This window comes from Schistocerca gregaria, chromosome 4, assembly GCF_023897955.1.
Source record: "Schistocerca gregaria isolate iqSchGreg1 chromosome 4, iqSchGreg1.2, whole genome shotgun sequence".
NCBI classification, from domain to species: domain Eukaryota; kingdom Metazoa; phylum Arthropoda; class Insecta; order Orthoptera; family Acrididae; genus Schistocerca; species Schistocerca gregaria.
Window position 1 is genome coordinate 325,414,143 of NC_064923.1, and position 13,330 is coordinate 325,427,472.

Consider the following 13,330-nt stretch of genomic DNA (forward strand, 5'->3'; position numbering starts at 1 on the left):
AAAAGAAGGTTGTATACATGGTAGAATCCTGGAGATACTAATAGGTATCAGACAGATTATATAATGGTAAGACAGAGATTTAGGGACCAGGTTTTAAATTATAAGACATTTCCAGGGGCAGATGTGGACTCTGACCACAATCTATTGATTATGACCTGTAGATTAAAACTAAAGAAACTGCAAAAAGGTGGGAATTTAAGAACACGGGATCTGCATAAACTGACTAAACCAGAGGTTGTACAGAGTTTCAAGGCGAGCATAAGGGAATAATTGACAGAAATGGGGGAAAGAAACACAGTAGAAGAAGAATGGGTAGCTCTGAGGGTTGAAGTAGTGAAGGCAGCAGAGGATAAAGTAGGTAAAAAGACGACGGATGCTAGAAGAAATATTGAATATAATTGATGAAAGGAGAAAATATAAAAATGCAGTAAATGAAGCAGGCAAAAAGGAATACAAACGTCTCAAAAATGAGATCGACAGGAAGTGCAAAATGGCTAAGCAGGGATGGCTAGGGGACAAATGTAAGGATGTAGAAGTTTATCTCACTAGGGGTAAGATAGATACTGCCTACAGGAAAATTAAAGAGACCTTTGGAGAGAAGAGAACCACTTGTATGAATATCAAGAGCTCAGATGACAACCCAGTTCTAAGCAAAGAAGGGAAGGCAGAAAGGTGGAAGGAGTATATAGAGGGCTTATACAAAGGCGATGTACTTGAGGACAATATTATGGAAATGGAAGAAGATGTAGATGAAGACGAAATGGAAGATAAGATACTGCGTGAAGAGTTTGACAGAGCACTGAAAGACCTGAATCGCAACAAGGCCCCAGGAGTAGACAACATTCCATTAGAACTACTGACGGCCTTGGGAGAGCCAGTCATGACAAAACTCTACCAGCTGGTGAGCAAGATGTATGAGACAGGCGAAATACCCTCAGACTTCAAGTAGAATATAATAATTCCAATCCCAAAGAAAGCAGATGATGACAGACGTGAAAATTACCGAACTATCAGTTTAATAAGTCACAGCTGCAAAATACTAACGCGAATTCTTTACAGACGAATGGAAAAACTGGTAGATGCGGACCTCGGGGAGGATCAGTTTGGATTCCGTAGAAATGTTGGAACACGTGAGGCAATACTGACCTTACGACTTATCTTAGAAGAAAGATTAAGAAAAGGAAAACCTACGTTCCTAGCATTTGGAGACTTCTAGAAAGCTTTGGACAATGTTGACTGGAATACTGTCTTTCAAATTCTGAAGGTGGCAGGGGTAAAATACAGGGAGCGAAAGGCTATTTACAATTCGTACAGAAACCAGATGGCAGTTATAAGAGTCGAGGGGCATGAAAGGGAAGCAGTGGTTGGTAAAGGAGTGAGACAGTGTTGTAGCCTCTCCCCGATGTTATTCAATCTGTATATTGTGCAAGCAGTAAAGGAAACAAAAGAAAAGTTCGGAGTAGGTATTAAAATTCATGGAAAAGAAGTAAAAACTTTGAGGTTCGCCGATGACATTGTAATTCTGTCAGAGACAGCAAAGGACTTGGAAGAGCAGTTGAACGGAATGGATAGTGTCTTGAAAGGAGGATATAAGATGAACATCAACAAGAGCAAAACGAGGATAATGGAATGTAGACAAAGGACCTGGAAGAGCAGTTGAAAGGAGGATATAAGATGAACATCAACAAAAGCAAAATGAGAATAATGGTATGTAGTCAAATTAAATCGGGTGATGCTGAGGGAATTAGATTAGGAAATGAGACACTTAAAGTAGTAAAGGAGTTTTGCTATTTAGGAAGTAAAATAACTGATGATGGTCGAAGTACAGAGGATATAAAATGTAGACTAGCAATGGCAAGGAAAGCGTTTCTGAAGAAGAGAAATTTGTTAACATCGAGTATAGATTTATGTATCAGGAAGTCGTTTCTGAAAGTATTTGTATGCAGTGTAGCCATGTATGGAAGTGAAACATGGACGATAAATCGTTTGGACAAGAAGAGAATAGAAGCTTTCGAAATGTGGTGCTACAGAAGAATGCTGAAGATTAGATGGGAAGATCACATAACTAATGATGACGTATTGAATAGAATTGAGGAGAAGAGGAGTTTGTGGCACAACTGGACAAAAAGAAGGGACCAGTAGGTAGGACATGTTCTGAGGCATCGAGGGATTTTAAATTTAGCATTGAGAGGGCAGCGTGGAGGGTAAAATCGTAGAGGGAGACCAAGAGATGAATACACTAAGCAGATTCAGAAGGATGTAGGTTGCAGTAGGTACTGGGAGATGAAGAAGCTTGCACAGGACAGAGTAGCATTGAGAGCTGCATCAAATCAGTCCCAGGACTGAAGACCACAACATAAACATATGATATCTAATCCAAGTTTTTTGAGATGCATCCACACACACATGAATTTAAAAAATTCTGTTTCACATATTTCATTTGCCTTTTACTCTACTGTTATCGATGATGATTACCCTGTCTTGTACAGAAGCGAATTGGACCTTTACTATGAACCACTTAATTACTTATTGAAATTTTTATTTATTTTTCTGCCTATATGATTCATTTTTGGGGCTTGATTATAACGTTGTCATCGTCAACAAAGAGCACTATTCCTCCATTGTCAGTGTAATATGGAAGGTCATTTACATATAGCAAGAACAGGAGCAGTCCCAATATTGAACACTGTGGAACATCAGCAGTAGTCTGACCCCACCCAGAAGAAGATACATCCTGAAAACTGCATAAGCTATCTCCTGTGACAGTTTAACTTCCCATTAATTAAATAAGAAGCGACACATTTACTCATTATACCCTGAAAGAGAAACTTTAAGTCTCTAAAATAGATTGTTGTTTGCACATTATGCCTTATACCAGGGCTTCGCATCCTTTTCAGCTGGCGGACCCCTTCTTCAATCGAAAATCTATGGCGCACCCCTAGTAAATCAAGAGCACGGTAACTTCAAATTTCAGGGCGAAATCCATGGGAACTGAAAGCTTCTTAATGCAGGTGCCATGTTCCCACCCGACGTATCAATAAACTTTGGTTTAGAGATGAATGAAAACAACTTGAAATTAACGATTTGAATTCCCACTGTATCCAGGCACTTACTAGTGGATTTACTCCCTTTGTTCAACACACTATAGCCTGATTAAAATTACTTGGTAATTGAAATTTCACACGATGGAGCTTTCTTCCTCCAAGAGCAATCAGCGTCACGTCCAAACTATTCGCTGTTGACAAACCGTCGCTTAAGGTCTGTTCTTTTCCACTATTTGGCTACTGTTGTGTAAGGAGCATGTATATTTTGTAACAGTCGTGTGTGTGTGTGTGTGTGTGTGTGTGTGTGTGTGTGTGTGTGTGTGTGTGTGTGTGTTTTGGTCGTCCTCCCTCCTCATTCATTTCAACTGGAAACTTACCTTGTTGTGAAGGCGATGAGAAACTGCAGCCTTCTTCAGTGATCCTGACTTCAGCCACCGATTCATGTTAGAAGTAATAAACTGGTCAAAAATCGACTTATGAGACAGGTAATGCACTGACAAGGTAAGTTTAACATTTAATGATGCCTGGGGCCGCATACGTGCCAGCGAGCGCTGTGATTGGTCGACAAAGCTCGCTCCGCACATGCGTAAAAGGTTTCATCTCATCCAGCGCCGTGAGCCGGCGCACAAACGACCCCCATATTGTTGTTAAACAGTCGATCAGAGACGCCGCATTTCATCCCCATCGACGCGCAAGTCGCCGAAGTGGCGTTAAATCGAAAGACTTGCACCAGGCGAGCGGTCTACCCGACGGGAGGCCATCGTCACACGCCATCATCATCAGAGAAGCCGCATTCTCCGGCACTAAACCGTGTATACGTTCTCACTTAGGAACCACAAAGGCTGCTTGGGAACACGACCTGAAGTACGCATGTTTTTCACACGAAAAAAATTATGAATTTGATTTTCGCATTTTTATTCAACAATTTTACTCATTAGTTTACACGATTTGGTGAAAGGGAGCTGCGGACCCCCTAGAAAGAGACGGCGGACCCCGACCACATGTTGGGAAACCCTGCCTCATACTGATCTAGTTATATGGCCAGGTATTTGACCGACTGATTCGATTTCAGGAAAGGATTTTAAATTGGTTAAGCTGGTGCGATATACTGCCGCCGCAGAGATACATCGATTGACATAGCCATCGTAGCAGGCTGTGGTATGGAAGAATAATTTTGAGCAAGTAATGGCATTGGTACATGCGCTTGGTGGTATCGTAGTGCACGGTGAATTTCCTAAGAAGTAGTGCAGTGGACTTTCAGAAAGGTTTGTCGTCCTCATCGATAAGTTTCACTGAAAGTCCATGCTACAGATGGTTTTTCGTGATGTTAAGGAGCATATTTCAGGACGTTATGGCGTTGTTCACTGCTGTTGGTGAGTGCGGGTATACTGTTAAGTATTGGAGTTGGACGTTTGTAATGAAATGTAGTAAGGCTTCGAGAAATTTTCAGTTTAATATAACAAATGGCGCTTTTTAATGCGGATAAGTGCAAGTTAATGAACATAACAAAGAGAATGAACCGGAAGCGATATTATACGAAAAGAACACGCAAACCCAAAACACACGCAAACCCAGCAACAGAGAAGGAGAATGCAAGTTTTATGTTTATCAGGGAATTGCAGTGCAATCAGTAAAGGAAATCGCATACAAGAAGCTAATGCTACCTACTCTGGAGTATTGCTCTATCGTTTGGAACTCTTACGAAGCACATACGAATTCAGATACGCGCCACTAAGGTTGTAACATGTCGATATACACCACAGGAAAGAGTAACAGAAATTATGAATTGTAAATACAAGACACTTGTATAATTTTTTACAATATTTATCATTTAATCAACCTTTTTCGGCTGTTTAGAGTATTGTAAAATAGTATGCATGTGACGTGTGTTTATCATCCATAATGTACAAAATATTCTATCAAAAACCAATGGAACAGTAACTTAATGCAACAAAAATGTTCGTGGAACTTAAATGGAGATCTTTGGAGGAAAAGTGACGTTGCTATCACAAGAAACCGCTGAGCAAATTTGAGAACGGGTAATCGAAAATGACTTAACGAGAATTCAGTTGCCATCATCGTATATCTCGAATAGGAATCATCAGAATTATATAAGAAAGATTAAGGAGTATACAGAATCATATAGACAGTCACTGGTCCCTAGTTCAAAATGTCAGTGAAATAGGACATTAAATCGATAATACTGGAGAGAAGTAGCCGCGTGGGGTTAGCCGTGCGGTCTGAGGCGCTGCAGTCATGGACTGTGCGGCTTGTCCCGGCGGAGGTTCGAGTCCTCCCTCGGGCATGGAAGTGTGTGTTTGTCCTTAGGATAATTTAGGTTGAGTAGTGTGTAAGCTTAGGGACTGATGACCTTAGCGGTTAAGTCCAATAAGATTTCACACACATTTTAACATTTGGAGAAAAGTACCCAACACCACGCACGACCTGTACAGTTGCTTGCAAGGCGTAAATGAAGATCTACGTGTAGATATGAGAGCAACTTCTGATGTAGCCAGGAATAAAAACTAGTGTGAACATCAGAATGGGCTACTCATCGACTTTGGCGACTGAGACATGCGTCATAACACTGTACCAGCGGCTTTGATAAGCAACCTCCAAACAAAGTCTCTCACTTCTATATCGAGCCATGTCCTGCAGTCTCTCACCTGAGATAAAACACCATCTGTACAACCACATCTTGATTTCTGGAAGAGGTAAAGCGACTCTAGTGCCATTAGCGGACCGTAGGTAAGAGTTTCCTACTACCCACTGAAAATTTTGTTGACCTAATACAGAGGCATATGGTCAAGGATTTTCGTGTAATTGGAATCTTACGCCTTTAACGAGTGGCAGTGTCGGGATGAAGGATGCGGAGCAAAAGCTGCTTTGCAGCAAGACGTGAATCACACAAAAAGCCAACTACGAGTACTTGTTAACATCATGGCTGAAAGTAGCATATTTTACGCGATCCCTTTTTGTGAACCATTAATTATTTATCATCATTATGCTTCTTGAAGAAGTGTTCTGAAAATCTTTAGACCGTCGACTTGTCAAGGAACGCGCTACTACTTCAAGCTCAGTTTAAAAAACTCAAAGTTGAACTCCGTAACACCCTCTGTAAAAACGTCACCAAGAACAACCTTTAAGACGATTCATGCGCGTTAGGGAAAAGGTCCACCTTGACAAATGAAGTTTCTTCCACAGATAGGAAATACACTCCTGGAAATGGAAAAAAGAACACATTGACACCGGTGTGTCAGACCCACCATACTTGCTCCGGACACTGCGAGAGGGCTGTACAAGCAATGATCACACGCACGGCACAGCGGACACACCAGGAACCGCGATGTTGGCCGTCGAATGGCGCTAGCTGCGCAGCATTTGTGCACCGCCGCCGTCAGTGTCAGCCAGTTTGCCGTGGCATACGGAGCTCCATCGCAGTCTTTAACACTGGTAGCATGCCGCGACAGCGTGGACGTGAACCGTATGTGCAGTTGACGGACTTTGAGCGAGGGCGTATAGTGGGCATGCGGGAGGCCGGGTGGACGTACCGCCGAATTGCTCAACACGTGGGGCGTGAGGTCTCCACAGTACATCGATGTTGTCGCCAGTGGTCGGCGGAAGGTGCACGTGCCCGTCGACCTGGGACCGGACCGCAGCGACGCACGGATGCACGCCAAGACCGTAGGATCCTACGCAGTGCCGTAGGGGACCGCACCGCCACTTCCCAGCAAATTAGGGACACTGTTGCCCTGGGGTATCGGCGAGGACCATTCGCAACCGTCTCCATGAAGCTGGGCTACGGTCCCGCACACCGTTAGGCCGTCTTCCGCTCACGCCCCAACATCGTGCAGCCCGCCTCCAGTGCTGTCGCGACAGGCGTGAATGGAGGGACGAATGGAGACGTGTCGTCTTCAGCGATGAGAGTCGCTTCTGCCTTGGTGCCAATGATGGTCGTATGCGTGTTTGGCGCCGTGCAGGTGAGCGCCACAATCAGGACTGCATACGACCGAGACACACAGGGCCAACACCCGGCATCATGTTGTGGGGAGCGATCTCCTACACTGGCCGTACTCCTCTGGTGATCGTCGAGGGGACACTGAATAGTGCACGGTACATCCAAACCGTCATCGAACCCATCGTTCTACCATTCCTAGACCGGCAAGGGAACTTGCTGTTCCAACAGGACAATGCACGTCCGCATGTATCCCGTGCCACCCAAAGTGCTCTAGAAGGTGTAAGTCAACTACCCTGGCCAGCAAGATCTCCGGATCTGTCCCCCATTGAGCATGTTTGGGACTGGATGAATCGTCGTCTCACGCGGTCTGCACGTCCAGCACGAACGCTGGTCCAACTGAGGCGCCAGGTGGAAATGGCATGGCAAGCCGTTCCACAGGACTACATCCAGCATCTCTACGATCGTCTCCATGGGAGAATAGCAGCCTGCATTGCTGCGAAAGGTGGATATACACTGCATTAGTGCCGACATTGTGCATGCTCTGTTGCCTATGTCTATGTGCCTGTGGTTCTGTCAGTGTGATCATGTGATGTATCTGACCCCAGGAATGTGTCAATAAAGTTTCCCCTTCCTGGGACAATGAATTCACGGTGTTCTTATTTCAATTTCCAGGAGTGTAGCTGCGAGAAAAATAAAGCACCGTTAACATACTCTATTGTACATTGGTACACATACCGTTCTTCCTTCTAGTGTTTCTCGTAAAACAGCATGGCCACTAGTACAACATATACAAACGACGAATAAGTCGCCATGCTTTTGGTTCGTGGTGCATCTCACAACAGGCTTGCAGCTGCTGTTCGTGATTATACTGGTAGTCCGCCACTGGTCAGCGCGACGGGATGTCATACCTAACCGCCTGCGTTCGATTCCCGGCTGCGTCGGAGATTTTCTCCGCTCAGGGACTGGGTGTTGTGTTGTCCTTATCATAATTATTTTAAGCACCATCGACAAGCAAGTCGCCGAAGTAGCGTCAACTCGAAAGACTTGCACCAGGAGAACGGTCTACCCGACGGGAGGCTTTAGCCACACGGCATTATACTGGGAAGTGTCGAGGTCGACTTCAACAAAGAGTGTTAGTCGTTAGATTCTTGTCAGTCCACTGTCCCTGAACAGAAGTCGTCCGCGGACTAGCCGTACTCCAGCTAAAGAAGAATCCATTCTAGAAGCTATACACAAAGAACCCCAACGAAGTACTTACGAGATAGCAAGATACCTGCATGTCTCGCAACACAAGGTCGTTGACGTGTGCACAATGAAGGGCTGCATCCTTAACGTTACTTGCTAACGCAACACTAGCATCCTGAAGATTTTTTCTGCGGGTGCCGTTTTCTGAATGATTCCAAATTTATAAAAAAAATCTGTATGTGCGGGTTTGGGTCCGCGGCGTAGATTTTTCGTGAAAAATCGCTCCGCTTGGCATTAGAGTTCTTTGGTTCTATGGATTCGTTTCGATACAAGCTTTCCTGTGACTTGCGTTTTCTATAATTCCGAGTGTATTATTTTACGAGTCATGTGAGAACACTACTTTCATTACTTAGTAATTTTCAATTTCATACCGATATTCATTTACATTTCGGCAAATATTTCTATCACTTTACTTTCATTCCTTGTAGTGTTCCGCAAGTTCCTCACAGTGACACACGAATCAGTATCCCAGTTAAAGGCGTTTCCGCGCTATACCAGTTTATAACTTTACACAAAGGTAATTCTTAACAGTCACGCGTATGTGCCTGCACTGGTACGATGACGCCACAGGCAAAACAAATACTGCGCTACGAACACCTGCAGACAAAATCTTTACGAGTGATGATCAGATCGTCGCTTGCGAGCCACTAGTCGCTCGTGAGGAAGACCGTGGTAACACTAAAGTTGGCTAACCTGGTTTATTCCAGTGGGCACAGATCGCCCTCACAAGTGGTTGTTCATCCGGCTCAACTGCCATAGGAAGTTACGAGTACTACATTGTCAGTCTCAGACTCTACTGTGTACGCGTGAGGTTGTGCACGCTGTGATTTTCGCGTGTGTATCAAGCATTTGCTAACTTGGATGGTTCCATTTACGCATTGATACTAAGAAGGCGTGTTCAAGCTAAAACCTTACGTCTTGAATTCGGAACGGGAAACCGATCACTTCTTTATTCAGGTAACGGACAGGTAAGTGTGTTTCATGTGCTATGCAGGTTATCAGTTGGGAAGAAAGTGAATACTGAACGTCACTTCAATAACACTATTCAGTGACTGAAAAGTATTTCGCAATGGATTCTGCCCTAAGGGAAGAAAAGGGAAGGCAGCTAAAATCCAACCTTAGCGTTCAACAGTCAACTTTTTTTGAAACCATTACAGGAGAATAAAGTAGCAACTGAGGCATCAGTCCGAATTTCAAAAACTGCAAAGATTAAGAAAACGCACGAAGACGCAAAATTAATTAAAATTGCTTTTTTAGAAGTTGCAGTTTCATAATTTTATAGTTTCAAAAATAAAACTTAAGTAATGTCAGCTATTAAATCATTACAGCTTTCTGCAAATACAGCCTGCCGGTGTGGCTGTGCCGTTCTAGGCGCTTCAGTCTGGAACCGCGTGACCGTTTCGGTCGCAGGTTCGAATCCTGCCTCGGGCATGGATGTGTGTGCTGTCCTTAGGTTGGTTAGGTTTAAGTAGTTCTAAGTTCTAGGGGACTGATGACCACAGATGTTAAGTCCCATAGTGCTCAGAGCCATTTGAACCATTTTTTTGCAAATACAATAACGAGGAAGGTTCAGATTATGCATTCTGAAGTTACTTCACAAGTTAAAACTGACTTTGATCGCTGCCGCTATTTTTCGCCACAACTTGAGGAATCGACTGATAAAGCTCAGCTGGTCCTTTTTGCAAGAATAATTTTCGACGATTTCAAAATGAGAGAGGAGCTCCTAAAGATTATACCACAAAAATGACACACTATATGACAGGGGATAACTTTTACTAGGTAAACTCTGAAAATATTCCTGTAAAGAAGCTGGTGGGCTTTGCAACTGATGGAGCTCCTACGATGGTTGGGCGAGATGTTTAACATTTCCACATTGGTAATTTTTGTTATTATTTCTGTCCTATGACAGGCAATTGGTTTTTACGATACTGCCGTGCATGTCCGAAGGATCACTGCATCGTAATTTTGAACAACACGCGCACTGCGATATCGTATTAATCCGCGGACAGGGGACAAGCGATTTTCAATTAAAATTTTTCCCTGTATGGGGAAATAATGAAAGTACGGGTATGGCTTGTTGACACATGGTGACAACATATGGATGTTTCGGTCTCGCCATGAGTCGTACTCAGATAGCCTGATGACCTGCCGGCACTGTAGTTCACCGTGTTGGGTCAGAGGGTTAGCTGCCATCTGTATAAAAAAAAACTCAGTTAATGGATCAATGTCCGCGGCTCGTGGTCTTGCGGTAGCGTTCACGATTCCTGCGCACGGGGTCCCGGCGGGGTCAGGGATTTGCTCTGCCTCGAGATGACAGGGTGTTGTGTGTCTTTCATCATCATTTCATCCTCATTCACTCGCAAGTGGCCGCAGTGGCGTTAAATAACTTCTGGAGCGGCGGCCGAGGGGTCTCCCGGCCACCAATGCCATGCGCTCATTATTATTAATAGATCAATGATGAACTTGAACAAGCGTCAGGGACGTGTGACCCGAACAAACAATAACGAACAAAATATGGTAAGGTAGCTGCTCGCGATAAGCAGGAAATCCGGGTTCGAGCTCCGGTCCGTCTTTTCATAATTATTCCATCATGCAGCTGATGGTCGTCCGTTTTCGCAACTGTGAATACATTTCGTGTGATCTATTTTTAACTGATTATTGCTATCCATGATATTTCTGACAACCCTGGTCACTAACCTATATTGGGTATTTAACGAGTTAAGTTGTAAGATATGTACTGTTTGAGAAACAGTGTATACTACATTATAATTGGACAGATAAAAGTTAGAAAATTAAAAAAAATAACACCATGACTCGGAATCGAATTTGAAAGTTCTTACACAAAACAGTTTATTTATTTATTTTTTGCTCTAACCGACCAGTGTAGCTACACAGCACAGAGAGACGATGCATGTAGTACACGTAAGTGCAGTCCCACCTAATTTCCTTTGAACACATGCACCTTACATGTTGCCCTCCGTCTGGTTCATGGTTCTACATGTTAAACATCAAGGAAGGTGGTTTCTATGCTGTAATAAACAAAATATTTCAACGACTAAGTATAGACCGTGCATATAATGAAAAGGAATTTGTAAGCCACGGAAACTCTTAAGACTCTTATTTTACAGCACAAAAATGTGAAAACGTACACGAGTAACCTTCGCTGCTGCCTGATGATGGGCCTATCTCTCAAACTATTTGCGGAAGAACAAATTCTTCATTCAAAAATGGTTCAAATGGCTCTGAGCACTATGGGACTTAACAGCCGAGGTCATCAGTCCCCTAGAACTTGGAACTACTTAAACCTAACTATCCTAAGGACATCACACACATCCATGCCCGAGGCAGGATTCAAACTTGCGACAGTCCAGACTGAAGCGCCTAGAATCGCTCGGCCACCTCGGACGGCTTTCATTCAAAAACAGTGTGGCTACTTGCAGGTTTGTAGATAATTGGTAACATTAACATGTACTTGAATACTAACGTACTTGAATACTAACGTTCGCGCGTCACCCGTCGTCGTAAAACACGCAAAATTGTTCTTGTTTCTGTTCCTGTGTCTAGCTGTCAAAGATAACATGCATGTCGCATCTAACGAAGTCCTTAGTGGAGCTGCAGATGCTAACTGGCTAGATATGTACTGTAAAGTGTGTCGGTGCGCTGTCAAATCAATATAGGAACCCGTGGTTTGTTATAGATGTGTGGTGCACGGCGGTACCTCTGCTGCCATCAGGTTGCAGACCCGACCTAATTTAAGGAGCGCGAGCTTGCCCTGGCAGAGAACACAAAGAAGCGCTCACTGCCAGTGTTCTGGAGCGTCTGAGTACGTGGCGCCCTGCCGCGGCGCGCCGGTAGGAGCGCGGCGTGTCCACACAAAGAAGCCACTTGTCGGGAACTGGGTCGAGAAGGCCCTTCGGAAACACAGCGATCGGCGAGGCCTACCGCACGTCCTGGCCCAGCCTGCGGCCTTAACGTCAAAACCCGTGTCTCTGTCTCCACACAGTAACCAGCGAACACAAATATTCACCCTGTATGAAAGGGCCGTGTCAAGAGACCACAGTGATATCATCACTAAATCATAACTGTGTGGAGAGACAAATAGCTTGTTGCTGAAATGGTCTTCAGTCTGAAGACTGGCTTCATGCAGCTCTCTCTAGTCTGTCTCGTGCAACTCTCATCCACCCTGCATACCGACTTCACCCCACATCCAACCGAAAATGCTAACTGTATTTAAGCCTTGGTTTCCCTCTACCATTTCTACTTCCCATATTTCCCTCTATCGCCGGCCGGAGTGACCGAGCGGTTCTAGGCGCTACAGTCTGGAACCGCGCGACCGCTACGGTCGCAGGTTCGAATCCTGCCTCGGGCGTGGATGTGTGTAATGTCCTTAGGTTTAAGTAGTTCTAAGTTCTAGGGGACTGATGACCTCAGAAGTTAAGTCCCATAGTGCTCAGAGCCATTTCCCTCTATCAACCAATTAAACATTTATGATGACTGATTCCAATGATTCATCGCCGATCACGTAGTCAAGCGATATCTTATCTTTTCAGATATACTCCCATTATGTCTTTGTATCTAACAGGACATCTCCTGACTTGAGCCAGTGACCCACCATCGCCCAGTCCAAACCGCTACAGACAGAAACTTGAAATTTGGAGAGGCTGTACATCTAATACTGTAGGCGCCGTTTAAGAACGGGTTTTTCGAAATTGTATCCCTAAGGGAGTGAAATAGTGGATGAAAGGTTTTTTGAAAATATGTGACTATAAGGCAATTTTGCAGCTAGCACTACGAAAATTGGTATTTGGTATCTCGACCAGAAATAAAAAAAAATACGTATTTCGGAATTTTTGTAAATTCAGTCCATAAGGGGGTAAATAGTGAAAGATTTTACGGAAATATTTGGAAAGTATTTATCAAGGTAAATATATGAAAATTTGTACTTGGCTTCTCTGTTAGAAATAAAAAAATAAATGTTTCAGTGTTTATAGAAATTTCAACCTTAAGGGAGTGAAATATGGGAAGGAAATTTTTTATTTCGTTACAGTAAAATACCTTCAAAGGTAAGACTGAAAACTGGTAT

At 43.8% G+C, this 13,330-nt stretch overlaps 1 protein-coding gene across 7 annotated transcripts in view; it reads right to left on the reverse strand.

Moving 5' to 3' along the window:
* Window positions 1-13,330, reverse strand: part of LOC126365733 (multiple PDZ domain protein) — a 2,074,088-nt gene that overhangs the window by 609,685 nt on the left and 1,451,073 nt on the right. The gene's annotated exons all lie outside the window — the stretch shown is intronic.